Source organism: Anomalospiza imberbis, chromosome 14, assembly GCF_031753505.1.
Source record: "Anomalospiza imberbis isolate Cuckoo-Finch-1a 21T00152 chromosome 14, ASM3175350v1, whole genome shotgun sequence".
Classification (NCBI taxonomy): domain Eukaryota; kingdom Metazoa; phylum Chordata; class Aves; order Passeriformes; family Viduidae; genus Anomalospiza; species Anomalospiza imberbis.
The window spans coordinates 9616838-9631129 of NC_089694.1; the positions used below are offsets into that span (position 1 = coordinate 9616838).

At 37.0% G+C, this 14292-nt stretch overlaps 1 long non-coding RNA gene across 1 annotated transcript in view; it reads left to right on the forward strand.

The window, feature by feature from the left end:
- The window catches only part of LOC137482508 (uncharacterized), a 189136-nt gene that overhangs the window by 39858 nt on the left and 134986 nt on the right, over nt 1-14292 (forward strand). The window contains exon 2 of the long non-coding RNA XR_011004105.1: nt 7338-7461. This is a non-coding gene — a long non-coding RNA (uncharacterized lncRNA). The remainder of the gene's footprint in view (nt 1-7337; nt 7462-14292) is intronic.

Genomic DNA, 14292 nt, shown 5'->3' on the forward strand with positions numbered 1-14292 from the left:
TGTGAATAGCGGCATCTGCTCTGGAGAAGACTATATATAACCTGCAATTTCACATTCCCATTTGTGGAAAGATGTTGAATATTCCTGTCTTTTTACTTGACTCACAGCCAGTTGATTGAATGAAAAAGCTCTTGATATCACTTTTTGCTACTTATGCTTCTGCTTTTGCTCATTAGAAATACTTAATTGAATACCAGTTTTAAAGTCCTGAATTTAATGAAAAGCTCTTGCTCAAAGCACCTTGTTAGAAGTTTGTTGGGAGAGGATTATTCAATTTTCATAATTTTTTACAAAATCTTTGGTCTTTTTAATACCTTATGACTCAGCAGCCAGGCTCCTGTTGAAGTGGAATAATCCAGTACGTAGTTGAAATGTGCTAGCTAAAAGGAGTTAAGAAAGTTGTGTCAAGTATTCTGAGCTGAAAGAAAACTAGGAGCAGTACCCAAAGGACTTGGCTTCTCCAAACTCACCACAAAATAGTCATGATGGCAATATCCACCAGCTATATTTATTTAAAAGCAGGACAAAGCTTATGCATAATTTCACTAGGTATCTATTTTGCCCAATGTCGTGTTGCAGCAGTAGCCAAAGTGAATGACTAGGAGAAAAGTACCCAACAGAGCAAACATACTCTGATGTCTCACTAAATATTTTCTCAGCCTCCAAAACTTTGAGTGAAAGAATCTTCTATGCAAGAGAGCAGTGTCATTGTACTCAATAGCTCTAGAAGACTGCTCTTTCATGAGCTTGTCCCAATTTCCCTTGAGCTCGGATCCATTTTCAGCACCTTTATCTTCTGCAGTAAGGCTTGCAAAATCAAATCCCATATGAACTTTGTGTTTGCCTTTTCCTGCTGGTTTTTGTCTGAAGCTCCTAAACTTTTTTCTTTTTTGATGGACATCGAAATCTCCTCTACACTGTTAATGATCTTGCAGCTCAGCTCTCTCTGTCCCTTCCTCTCTGACAGGTTTAGCAGCTGTTCCTAACTTTGCCCATTGCTGCCATACTTTCCTGAGCTGCTTCTAGACCTTCTATATAATTTCTGAAATGATATGGGAATGAGAGGGGACCAGAATTGCACACATTATATAATTATGACATGTAATTTTTCATTTTAATCTCCAGACCCATTTTCTCAGTGGGCATGTTTAACTATGCAGTCCTCATTCTACACATGATCTTTGGCCTGATTTCCTGCATACATCTTGCCTTCTTCTGCATTTGTTCCCTTGCCATTTGAATGTGGCCTTAATGTAGCACTCAGTCAGCCCTCGTTTTCACTGCACACTTAAAGACAAGTAAATAAGATATTTTCATCTTTTTCATTTTCGAGGCTGACTCAAAGACCCTATGTACCAGAGTGTAGCACATCCACAAGACTGAGCTAGAAGTTAGTAACCCTGGATTCCATGCTTTTAGTGCTTTGTCAAATGCAGTCTTACATCCATAAAACACTTAGACTGCACCTACTCTACAGTTTATTTATCACATGTGTCAGATAAGCTTTCCCTTAATGTATTTATTTTTATGAACACCTAGAAATGCTTTCTTTAAGTGTATCCTAAATGTGAATAACTATGGAATAGAGCATCACATTTTTATTTCTTTTTTTTTTTTACTCATGTGTACCTTGGTATTGGTTAAGTCTTGGGGAGATTTCTGCATTCTCTTATGCTGTCATTCTCTAGCTTTTATCTTCCCTGAGTTAAGAAAGTAGGAAACTCTTGTGTTCTCTACAGGCAAGTGGGATTCTATGACCCACCTCTGCTACAGAGATTTAAAGACATGTTCTTCAGCTCTGAGCATGTTCTTTAAAGAAAAATCTAAATGCTAGTGTTTTATTAATGACATCCTCCTACATTGCCTGGGTAGGCTGGTCTTTTAAAGCATTAGATTACCAGTCAGCAGCCTATTTTTTGGAAAATGAACTCGCTCAAATCTCTCAGAAACAGTCATTTGTCAATGATTTGGATTTAATTTTTGACTATTTGCATATTAGCTTTTCTGACTCAAGTGAAAGTAGGAAGCACTACTTGTCATTCCTAAATGCCTCATCTCAGCAAAAATCTCCCACTGGAATTCTAGAACAAAGGATTTCTAAAAAAGACTGCTATGCCCTGGGGTGACTGAGTGCTTATCTGCTGCTAACCCCCCGCCCCCCCCCCCCAAATTATAAATCAACAGAAAAGTCTATAATAGACTGTTCTTTAAAGTGTTACTAACTAAATGTTACTTTACATTTAATTTACCTCTATTCCTAGCATTTCCATTGGAGAATTCCAAGCTTCATTTCCATTGTCTAATCAGAGTGATTGAAGACTGAGCTGTTTTGGTCTTCTCATAATCCAAGTGCTCATGTGAAAATCTTACTCTGAACATGCTGGTACAGGTACAGGGCCTCCACTTCATGTGGAGTCACCTGCAAACATCTGTAGACAGGGTCTTGAATATGTGTTTACACTAGAGATTTTCTGTACCTCATTCATCACCCCAGGCACTGAATTCACAGCTTTGTAACACTGTGTAATGCTGCAAATTTAGGGTATGTTTTGAATAAGGTTGAGTAAGAGCATTGAAATAAGGATTGCAACACTTAGGCAAAACAAAAAAAAATGTATTTGGTGATATTTCTCTTCATGTACTGTGTTAACTAAGGTCTCATTTTACCTGAAAGCAGGCCCTTTCTTTCAGGAAACATCTTTTGTCTTGTGGGGTAAGAGTTAGTGATTGCCGTTAGAGCCCAGATAAAATCTGCTATTTAATATGCTCTGTGAAGTAGCCAAATCTTAGTCCTACCTTGATATAATGATTATCATTTGAGAAAGGCAGTTTTGCCCTTGAATTGATACAGATGGCAAAAGTCAGTTTAGTCTCTCAGAGTTTGGGGATTTTTGTGGTTTTGGGTTTTTTGGCCAAGGTAAAATCAGACAAGCAATACTGATTTTTTTTTTTTCTATGTGAATTGCTATGATCTTGATTTAAGTCTCAGCTTTAGAAAGGGAAATCAGTAGGCAATACTCACATTTCAAAATAGTTCTGCTTCAGCCGTTTCCCAGGTTGGTTAGAGAATGCTCAGTACCTTGTCACCTGGCTCCCATTGCTTCCTTACAGTCTGGAACGTTTCACCACAAAGGACCGTAAAATTCATAAATGAAGTAATGCCCACACTTGAATTTAGAATTCTTCTTAGCATGGTTTTGGTTGCGGTGGGTGCATCAGCTCTGATGAGTTCAGGTTATATGAGAGCAGAGAAGGTGAACTTGAAGGTCAGCCATGCCTTTGCTTCGAGAGCTGCAGTTGCATGTGTTGCGCATGTTGCTTCTAGTGCTTTCTTTGTGTGGTGTGTTTCAGCATCAGGACAGCTGTCCAGGCTCCCTGTGTGCTCAGGGGGGACTCACTGCTTCTGTCTCCACTGACTAGGCATGACCAGCTGAACTTTTAGTTCATTACATTAGATTTGCAGTCATCAACCAGACTTTTGGTACTTGTTCTGATGGAACTAAATGAAGAGAAGCTACATTTCTTAGTTCAGCACAGTGTGTGACAGTGATTCCTCATTGTAACCTAACAACTACGGGTCAAAGTCTGTGGGGTCATGGAGGTGCTTTTGTTATTTTTATTTTTTTCCTTCACTGATACCAATTACCCAGTGGAGAAGGTAGGGCTGTTCCATTCTTCAGACTCAAGGCTTTTTGGGGATTTGGCTGTTCCATTCTTCAGACTCTGGGATTTTTGGCCAGTTTGCTTTGCATGTGTCTGTGTGATAATAAAGCCTCTGTCATGATAAATAATGATAATAAAAAATCAGGGTCCTACAAATATGTATTTATAAATGGTCTGATGTATAAATTATACTAATAAGACCATCTTCTTTATGGGTTTTAACATTTGCTTTAAAAATTTAGAATGTAATCTTTCCTGAGCAGAGAATTTGCTTTACAGTTATGATTTGGGAATGTTTGCACTTCTTCTGTGTAGAGAATACTCTTGACTTGAAAGCCAAAATACAGAGGCTGAAAAATGCTAGCCCAAAAAGGGAAATTAGGCAAAAAATGCCTAGAGATCTAACTGCTTTGTTGTAGGTTAACAATTATAAAACTTCTGGCAAATGTGTAAAGTTATATTCAAGGATATTTCTTTCTTGCTTTGAGTTTTTCATAGGCATTGCTCCTGTGAGGAGACATTTGTATTGGTCTCCTCCATTTATTTTGTTCTGTTTCAGCATTCTCTATAGCTTAGAGTGTATGCATTTATTTCACTTTTCTTACTGTGGCTGACATGAATATTAGCTTAATCCAGCAATTAATAAGATTTTAAGGCACAGAAATCCACTGAATCAATCATTTTGTATGTATATCAAAGCATCAAGCCCGTAAAAATAAAATGTAAAATTCTGCAATCTGCCTGATGCAAATCAATTTTAACACTAAGAAGAAAGTTAATTTTTCTTTGAAAAAAAACCCACAACATTTAGAACACTTCTACTTGAAAATAAAAATCAAAACAAAGGATCATCTTAAAATCCCATGCTAATGTATGGATTTCCTTATGTATGAAATAATTTTAGTTTGGCCTAACGTGGTTTTGTGGTAGTAGTGGATGTAGCATTCTGATTTAGGTTGGAATTATATAACTTTCATATGTAGCAGTAGCTGCCTCTGTGTTTCTTACTGATATTGTGGTGATATTAAATACCACCAATTTAACTATTGCAGGTTTTGGGCTAGAAGTTATTTCTTAACATTAAACCAGGTTGGTGAACCTCATTAAATGAAATTCCTTGGCAAGCAAATTGTCAGAGCAACCACTTGCTCCACAATGTCAAAACAACTGAAAGGACATTTGGACAACGGAACTGATTAAAATGTTGGAATCAGTTTGCTGCAATTATTTGTGGAGAACACCCAAACTTGAGTTGGTGACTCTATAATTTAAAACAATGTTATGGACAGTGATGTTAACTGTAGAGAATCTAACAAGGTTTTCTGTGCTGCTTTAGAGAAAATTGCTGCTTATGTTCATTAATGGTATTTTTATTATCTGTGTGACTAGGAAGATGTGTCATAGGTGTGTCAGCAACTCTGGAAGAAAAAGCCCTAAGGATAGGCACTAGTCCCTATAGGACGGGGAACACTGAAAGAAGAGATTTGTGTGTCTCTTTTTCCAAGGCTGGTTTCAGTATGAATATAAAGTGTGCTTTGGATTGTCTGTTCAGGCTTCTTGTCATTTTTTGCTGAGTAGCTGCTCTTCATAGATCCCAAATTCTGCTGTTTTCAGCACAGGCACAAGAAAGGTGTCAGATGGAGCAGCAGAGCTGGATAAAGCAGTGACAAGAAACACAGGATAAATAATTACCTGGGGAAGTGACTTCAGTGCTCTTTCTGAGCCAAGCAGAGTCAAAAGTTTGTGTGTGACACTATCAGGAGAACAGGGCTTAGACCACAAAACTCTTCCATAAAAATGAAGTAATGGAATATTTCTTTTCCTATTTCGGAAATTTTTGAAAATAAATTATCCCATTACAAAGTAGAGAAATTAAAAAAAAAAAAGTGTGATAAAAGATATCCTTAAAAAATTACAAATTTCTAAGTAAAATTAGTTTATCATTTATTTGCTTTTGTTTATAGTTTATTATGTTTCTGTTCCTTGTCCAGACCATTGGCTTCCTTCTAAAAGATGCTAATTTCTGCAGCCTTTTAGAGCATTTCTAAAGCAAATTAATTAGCTTGTTTCTAAATGTCAAAGTTTTCTTGCACTTTCAGCATCTAGATGACTTACTGACATTACAGCCCTGAGACAGAATTAAGCCTATGGGAAGACAATTGATAAAACAAAGGATATTTAAAAGAGCAAACTATGCTTTCTCAAGGGAAAAAAAGTATTTGAAAAAAGGCCAGTGCATAAATTTAGTCAGTGCTTCCTTGCACTCATGCTACATACTCAATTATGTAGCTAGATAATTTCTATCATATGTTAAGAAATTTCCTCAGAAGTTTGTGTGCCATCTGTTTGTTTCAGCAATCACCTGCATTTTTTTCTCAAGAGAATATTTGAATTTTGATTATAAGGGTAAATATTTTATTGGAAATGAGGAAGACAAGGAAAAAATTGCCAAGTTTTCCTTTGAAGCTGCATTATTTCAGTTGACTGAAGATTTTTTTACCTTACTGTGGAATTTTCCTGCTTTAGGAAACAGGTTTTAAGGGTTTCATTTTTTTTCAAATAAAATTTAGAATTTAGTGGTGAATGTGTTATCAGATATCTGGAAAGGAGCTGACTTTTTCAGTGAATATGGTGTTTTTTGGAAGAAAAATAGAACAAATATATCATGAAGAGTGTCAGACTTCCCTGTATCTTGCCTATGTTCCTGATAAAATCTCATATTCTTTTTTAGGAGGAATGATTTCTTCCAGGCAGTAAAGGTTTTTCAGTCTTTGCCTCTCCAGATCAATCTCCTTAGGGGATGTTAGGTGGGATGCTAAATTGTATGACATAAACTGTTCTCCAAGGAGAGTGATACTTAAAGCTACTGCTTTGTTTCAGAGAAATTAAGAATCACCAGATTATCACTTTAGTAGTATCTAGCCTAAAGATGGTCCAAATTCATTTAATTCAAGAATAAAAGCTTAGCACAAAATGTGAGATTTTGTACATTATTGATCTGGTATCCCAAGACACAATGACTGTATTCCATGAGTTGATGCATTATTTTGAAAAATACTATACAATTATGAACCAAGTTTCAAAGAAAGATGGTTCATAAATATTTAAATGATGTTGCATTTGAGGAAAACAATAAGTGGCAGCAGTATCTTCATGACACATATTTGACATGGGATAGCTGATAAACACACATATTACTCTGCAATTGCTATCCAGCAGAGAATAGTTTTATTAAAGAATAATTTTTCAGGTGTTAGAAAGGGAGGTTGGGGATCATTCACCCCAAACTCCTTGGTCCCCCATTGTTTTCTGGTCTCAATCACAGCCAGTCACAACCTATCCTGTTTAGGCCTTTGGATTGCAATGGTTTGGGTGTAGTTTCACACGTGAGCTCCAGCAAATATGTTTCACACCCAAGAATACCTGGAAGGCACTTGGGACAGGGGAAAGGGTTTTACCCCTGAGGTGATTCCTGAGGCCCTCTCTTGGGCATTTCCTTAGGCTGACTGGGGTCGCTGAGGGCTGAAGTCCCTTCTGCTACCTTGCAGTGCCCTGTGGAGAGACAGGAGCTCCCTTCCCTGCTATGGAGGTGTTTCATTTTATCCTATGTGTCTTTTATCAATGCTTTCAACCGTGTTGTCTGATTTGAGCTGTTAATTTGTGTTTCTTTATAGGCTCAAGAGCTCTTTAAAGAAGCCGGATAAGAGGACATAAAAATGGATTGACCAGCCTCTATCTGCCCTCCTCTAATCACTGCCTACACCAGAAGGATAAGGTGATGAACTTGGCTCTTTGGCAGTAAGTTGAAACAAAAGTTATCACGTGTAGTTTTTGTTGGCACATGAACATTAGCTGTTATGTGGTGTAGGTCATTATCCAAAAAGGTGTCGTGTAAGAGGTCCTTAGCTGAGTGATCTTACCTTGGTGCACCTTTAGAAAAGTCCTGGTAAAAGGGAGCTGAATACAAGTGTTGACTTTCTGAAATTCTGCACCAGGTAACAATTCCCTGGACTCAACTTGTGTTTTTTGGAGTGAGGAGAGAATAGAACGTTCACTATATCCTTCCCTGTGAGGGTCTGCCTATGGCTCAGGAGAATAAGGAAGAGCTAGGGAAGAAATTTGTACAGCAGAACTCACATCTGCAGGTGTTTAAATTTACAGTCCTGATTTAAGGTTTCTTCATAGGTGTTTTAAGGTCTGAAGTGTGCTAATAATAGGATAAAAAGCATATAAATGTAGGTTGTCATCTGTCAAATGTCTCTCTTTCGAGCTTCTTCATCTTTCAGTATTAATAAGTTAACACAATATCTGACCAAATATCTTTTGATTTCTGGCTATTTTTGAACAATATTGAGGCATCTGGGAAAGAGGTAGAGGCTAAAAAAGCCTTAGTCCCAGAAAAAGCAGTCTGTATTTAAATTTTTTTAAAGTGAATTAGCATGTATTCAATCATTTAGACTTCTAATTAGTAAAGTCTTTAGAAATCTTGATTACAACTGTCAACAATCATTCTGTGTGTATTTTGACTATTTAAACTTCTCTCATCTACATCTATTTTACATTGTATTTTTAACTATGCTGCAGTTCAATGAGTGCTGTGAGCACTCTCCCACAGAGCTCTAATTGCCTGGCTTCTGCAGATACCATATCAGCACATCAGTGTTAATGCTGCAGAAAGCAAGTACCCTTGTGTCTCTACAAAGCCAGTTTAAGATATTTCTAGAATATACTTTTGAATTGCTTTTTCTTCATCTTATTTTAGATAACACTTTGACTTAAATAAAACTGCCTGTGGGGCATTGTAGATTGATCAGAAAGGCCTGTATTGTTCTATTACTTTTAATTCTTGGTGCCGCAATAAATAATTTTTGGCCTACTTCATTTACATTTTCAAAGTTCTCAATTTAGTTCCAGCATAGGTTTGTCACAAATGGAGGAGTTAGAGATGTGAGGTGAAGAGTGGGAAAGCAATGTTTATTGAAGCAGTGCATATAGCAGAAAGGATTTTGGCTGAAATATGGAATTAGAAGCTTTTTAAGAATGAAGCAGAGGATTTAAATTTCCTTCCAGTCTATATGAATCAACAGAAATGTAAAATGAGGGCTGCAGTGTGGGGTGGAAGGAAGATTACAAGACACACAGTGTGTTAGGTGTGTTTTTATTAGTAAGATTTTGACCTGCAATACTCAGATGAAAATGCCTGTGTATCTTCACATAAATGCTAATCTTTAGCCTATGCCTTTGGAAGGACTCACAGGGAAGATTTCTTTCAGGGACTTATTGTTCTTCATATAGCTTTCCTTCTGAAATGGGGTATAAAATTTTTCTTTGGTTGTAATTATAGAAAGCAGTTAACTGCTTTTCCTCTGCAAAACCGAACAATGATGTTCTTTAACTAGGTACATTTATTGAAAAACTAATATATTAAGCAAGCTGAAAACTCACCTTTTTCTTCTTCCATTTGATATAAAAGTGTAACTTTGCAATCCTATAATTATGGCTTCTCAGTTTTGGCATACAAATTGTTGGCAAATGGTTTTTCATTTGTTCTTTTGTACTGAAATGTAGAAGCTAGAAAAATTGTCTTCTTATGCATATACAACATGATTTCTGGGCATCTTAAATCCTCTTCTAGCTTGTTATCTCTGCAAAATTGTGAACTACTGGAATTTTTTTCTCTAAGAAATCCAACATCAAAGTTGGAGGAGACCTTCAAGATCATCTAGTCCACAGTGAACCCAGCACCCCAATAATCACCCCTAAACCGTATCCCCAAGTGACACATCAACTGTGAAACCTTCAAAAACATTCAGTAGATGTCATGTGGCATAGTCTTCACAGGAAATGCTAGAAACAGGCATGAAGTTTATGGAACCTGTTTGGCAAACAGACTCAAGGTTTGCTGTTCATCAGCAAGAAGCCACAGGTCTGTCTTGTTCAGAGAAAGAAATATTTCAGTGGGGCTGGGAGGTTGAGGGTACTGTTTCATATCAGAGTTGCAGTGCTCTGGCAATAGTATGCAGCTACTGGGTGTCAAATTTCTGCATTATAAACTGCTAAAATTCTTCAGTTTTCATGAGAATGAGGAACCCAGGAGACACTCCCAAATTCAAGACAATGGAAGTCTTCTGCATGTGGGCAGACAAAGAATAATTTTAGCCATGGAAGGACAAATATGCAGGAAGTAATTGTATCAATTATTATTAGATTATTATGCTAGAAAGACCTTTGTCCTGTTGTATAAATAGAAAATAATTCAGAAGTTATAATATAAAATGGCAATTTATAGCTAGCAGCCCATAACTTCAGAAGTGTCTGCTGTGTTTTTGTGATGGTCATCTCTGTTTTTCAGGAAAATATAAATTTATCTCTAATATTAAAATGTCCTAAAGTGGACATAGTTCACTTATTCTACCATTCACTACAAATGTAAAAGCTAAATATTTTATATTTTCAGTGTGCAGACTACTGCAGAGGAGAAAAACGCAGAATCCATTTTAGAAAATGATGAGAAATGTTTATTTTGCTGCATGTCATAGGTCAATTTAGATAGTTTTAGTTCTTAGTAGAGATGTATTGATTTTCATGCTTCCCCTATTAGTTAGAATGACATATACAGGATACCAAGTGTGAATAGCAGCTAAGGTTCATCTATCATGGTCCCAATGCCTTTTTAATACTCAGAAAAAATGGAAACAGAATTTAATAAAGGCCAATATTCAAATACTGACTTAACTGAGAAGCACAAAAAAGACTGCTTTTTCTCTAATTTTAAGTATTTCTTTATTGAAGATGTGTCTGAGTGCAGTTGCTTTGATAGCTTAAGTAGCTTAGATCTGTTACAATTATATTGTATATTTTAAATAATTATTTAGGGCAAATAATAGTATTTTTTGCTCTCGCACACCTCTGAGCCCAGCAAAAAGACCAGCTTACATGTCTTGTGTTTAAAGGTATCTTCTGCAGCTGATCACACAGACAGATGTGCCAGATGTGCCTGTGAGTCTAATGAGCTAAAGCCATTCTTACCTTCTAACTCAACTTATTTCAGCAAGAAAAAACTCCAGACATTGTACAAGAGCAAGAGCACAAGGTTGGGATATTTTACATAGAATCTCCGACAGAACTAGGAAAATTCAGGATTTATTTTTTGGACTAGTGTGAGTAAGAGGAACTGCTGGTTTTCAGCTGCTTCCTTTATGAAATATATACTTTGACTTGTAAAAGAATTAGTTTAAAAGGCCAGTGTTTAAGGGCAAATGTAAAACCTATCAATAAACCCTTTGACATAGTAACTGTTATTTTATTTCCCCATTTAGTGTGTATGCATTTGTATGTATATATCAAAATGCACAAACACATGCATATGAATTATGTCAATAATACTCTTTCAAAGTGATACTGATTATCTTTCATTTTTCCATTTATTTTTATGCATCTTGTTATTCAATATCGTAACTCCAAGAGGTCTGAGAACAAAACAATTTAAAGATAGACCATGACATAAGGCAATGGGGAGCAGCCAGCTCACTGCATCTCACAGAGTGAGAACTGTTTTACTCTTAGAAAAATAAAGGCAGGAAAATCCCCTTATTTCCAAGAGAGCACAACCGTTTCAATGGACAGACAGAGAAATGAAGAGGCTGTTTGTAGTGATTAGGAGGAACAGACAGTGGCTTTTTTTCTGGAACTCACAGTCTGCACTGGTGCAGAAGAGCAGCGGGCAGGTGCCGTGTGGGTGCTGTGATTTACAAGAACAAAGCAGCTGTCCCTAGTGAAACAACATCAGAGATCTACAAGCCTGGTGACAGTTCTCTCCCTCTCCATTTTGTCTGTAGTTTTTAATAGTCCTTGGACAGGGGATTAATTTTAATTCATTTGTATTAATTTATGACAATGTAGTAATTTTATTTCCTTTTGTTTTCTTAGAGAGTAGGAGTTTTCTGAACAAAGTAGACATATGCAAGTGTGCTTTAGGGTCAGGACTGGGCATAGGGATAGTAAAGTTAGCACTGAAGGTTGGCTGCTGGCAGTATTTCCATTAGGCTCCAGTTCCTTTCTGCTTCTGTATGTGCAGTCTTGCCCTGAAGGGTTACTTTGGGTCAGGTCATGATTAGGAAGACAAGAAGCTGCAGAGTTTGGCTGCCCAGAAACATCTAAAGTTTCAGAAAAGGATGCCAAAGGTTGGCATGGTTTGACATGATGCTGCATGGAGCAGGGCCCTCTGTTTGTTGGGGTTTGCTGTGATCCAGGCCATTAGTGGTGGCTAAAGCAGAGGCTGCTGAGGATGGTAACCTGTAACTACTGAACAAGACTGCTTCTGATTGATGTGTACCAGTGGGGTCCTGAGCATGTGCATGGGCTGCTTTCAGCACCAGGGGTGTAGATGTCAATGGTGGGGTCAACTTGGAGCTAGACCTCACCTTTGTGAACATCTGCAAGCATTTGCAGTTTCCAGAAAGTGCTAATGCAGTAAAGCATCTGCTCTGATGTATTGCTCCTCTGCCCACACAGCACACATTTTCTGTGCTCATGTGTGATTTACATGGAATTTTGACACACAGTTATACTTAGAGATTAGTAAAATTGCAAATTGAACTCAGTGCTTGCTGGGGTTTTCTTAGTTCAGAGAGAGATATTATTGGCTGGCTTCTTTCTCCTCCTGTTTTTACCTAGCTTACATTAATGTCCTTGTTTACTTAGCTTAGCTTCTGGATGCTGTAGTCTTTCCTCTACAACAATCTCATCTGGGAATCATCTCATTCTAGTCCTTTTTTTCCCCCTCTCTTTTATTTTGTTGTATTTTGTTTGCTGGTTGATTGGGTTTTGGTTTTTTGCAATGGGTATGGAAGGGTTACATTTCAGGACCTGCTGCAAACTCCCTTCTTTTTACAGACTGCAGTAGGAAGGGTTCACACATCAGACTCCTGTTGTTCCTGTTCCACACTTTTGTGTGTTATTGTATTGCTGTGGCTCTTTGTCTTCTATTTGGTATTTGTTAGGTTTAGAGTTTGGAGAAGTACAGCACTTGTGATTTGAACTTTTAGAGTGGAAACATGAGGTTTGCTTTTAGATTCTCATTCCTCTAGTTTTCATGAAAATGCAGCAAGCTTGGAAAATCTTCAACTTGCTTTGGGTATAGAAGAAATACTGAAATTCTTAGAGTGGGTTGTTTTTGTGAAGTAGGCACTCTAGAATAAAATGGACTTAAAGGATGTGAGCAATTCATAAGAAAAATTGATCTGTCCAGCCTGAGAAAATTGACACTAAAATTTAAACCAAACAAAATCCATCAAATTTTTTCTTTATTTTTCTTCTGGAATTTCAGTGCTTGTGGAGACTAGAGAATAGTGGAAATTGATTGATTGATTGATTGATTGATTGGGTAGTTCAGTATTGTACAAGGAGCATTTTCTTATGATCCCATCTGAAATATCTTTTAAGAATATAGACTAGCAAAAGTATAAGCTAGTGCTAAGAAAATTCCCCAGAATTCTCCAGAAATCCAGAAATAGGGGTGTTTTTCAGAAGTAGCAAATTGATGCAGGCAGGTCTGGAATAACACATCTATCCCAACATATAAATGCTCCTTAAATAAGCAATGAAATACAGCATTTACACTCCAGGGAAAAAAATAATAAAGAAAAATATATATTTAATAAAGTGTAACCTTTCTGAAATAGAAAAAGTATTTAAGCATTTCTTTTAAAAAGTTTTATCTGTTCTAAGTATCTATTGGATTAAAAAAAGACTCAATTTACATGAAAAACATGGCCTGGAGATGTTGTCCAGAAATGTACCATTTTCTCCTTTAACAGAAAGAAGCAATTTATCTCTTCTCAGAAAACAGACTCCAATTATAGATTTTGTACATGTTACACTCAATATGCAGAAATCTGATCAGATCAAAAGCCTACTCACAGGGCACACCAGAGTTACTTTGGAACAACAGCTTGCAATCTTTATGTAAATTCAAATGTGTCTCTCTATCTTGTTCTTCCAGTGTTTGGTGTAGCATGAAAAACTGCATACATCGTCTCTTTTGAAGGGAAACGACTGATGCAATTTTAATGAAGGTTACTAACAGCATATTGTGAATCAAATTCTATGAAATAGTAAGAGCTAGGTGGCAAAGAATTTTACTTTGCACCACTGCAAATTCTCCTAATAGAGGAAAACCTGCGTGTGGAGTATGACCTCTTCCTCACAGTGGTTCAGAAGGCATTAAAACGATTCTGATTCAAAATTTGAAGATTACTTTATTCTAACTGATTTCAAGTACGAAGAGGAATAAATTACTTTAAAATCTTCCTACCACATTTTCAAGGCCACCCTTGAAACTTGTACTTTCCTTTTGGTTTTGTCCCTCTGGCCTGTAGGTCAGATAGAGCTTGTGAGGTCTCAGGGAAAAATGTGCTGGTCTGAATAGAAGCACTGAGATGAATTTGGGTAGGGGTGAGAGAGTTAAGGAAGTTCTGCTATGAAATCACCCAGTTCCCCAGGAAGATCAAATTAACTAAAAGGTTGGTATGTGAAAAGTGATGCTTTTTACCTTTTGACATTACGATTCTCAAATACGTGAATTGTCATCTGGGGTACACAGCAGAACTCCACTGAATTAGGTGGACT